This window comes from Corvus brachyrhynchos, unplaced genomic scaffold, assembly GCF_000691975.1.
Source record: "Corvus brachyrhynchos isolate BGI_N302 unplaced genomic scaffold, ASM69197v1 scaffold3166, whole genome shotgun sequence".
NCBI classification, from domain to species: Eukaryota; Metazoa; Chordata; class Aves; order Passeriformes; family Corvidae; genus Corvus; species Corvus brachyrhynchos.
The window spans coordinates 2,099-2,794 of NW_008238756.1; the positions used below are offsets into that span (position 1 = coordinate 2,099).

General features: G+C 58.5%; 1 long non-coding RNA gene across 1 annotated transcript; it reads left to right on the plus strand.

The window, feature by feature from the left end:
• Positions 1–245: 245 nt before the first annotated feature.
• LOC108447605 lies at positions 246–566 on the plus strand. Its single transcript, XR_001863261.1, has 3 exons — positions 246–333; positions 468–488; positions 551–566. It is a non-coding gene; the product is annotated as an uncharacterized LOC108447605 (long non-coding RNA).
• Positions 567–696: the final 130 nt, after the last annotated feature.

Genomic DNA, 696 nt, shown 5'->3' on the forward strand with positions numbered 1-696 from the left:
TCCCAAAAGGTCACTCAGGGGTCACTCAAGGGTCCTCAGAGGCCACGTGAGTCACAGGAAGGGCACAAAGGGGCACAGGAGGGTCCCAAAAGTCACCCGAGCATCCCCAAAGGTCACTCAAGGGTCACAGGAGGGTCCCCAAAGGTCACTCAAGGGTCCTTAAAGGTCACTCAAGGGTCACGGGAGGGTCCTCAAAGGTCATAGGAGGGTCCCAAAAGTCACAGGAGGGTCCCCAAAGGTCACTTGAGGGTCACCCGAGGGTCACTCAAGGGTCACAGGAGGGTCCCCAAAGGTCACAGGAGGGTCCCAAAAGTCACCCGAGGGTCCCCAAAGGTCACTCAAGGGTCCCCAAAGGCCACCTGAGGGTCACACAAGTCACATGAGGGGCACAGGAGGGTCCCAGAAGTCACCCAAGGGTCCCCAAAGGTCACTGGAGGGTCACAAAAGTCACTCAAGAGTCCTTAAAGGTCACAGGAGGGTCCCCAAGGGTCACTCAAGGGTCCTCAAAGGTCAAGGGAGGGTCACAAAAGTCACCTGAGGGTCCCCAAAGGTCACAGGAGGGTCCCCAAAGGTCACTCAAGGGTCCTTAAAGGTCACGGGAGGGTCACAGAAGTCACCCGAGGGTCCCCAAAGGCCACTCAAGGGCCACAGGAGGGTCCCAGAAGTCACCCAAGGGTCACAGGAGGGTCCCCAAAG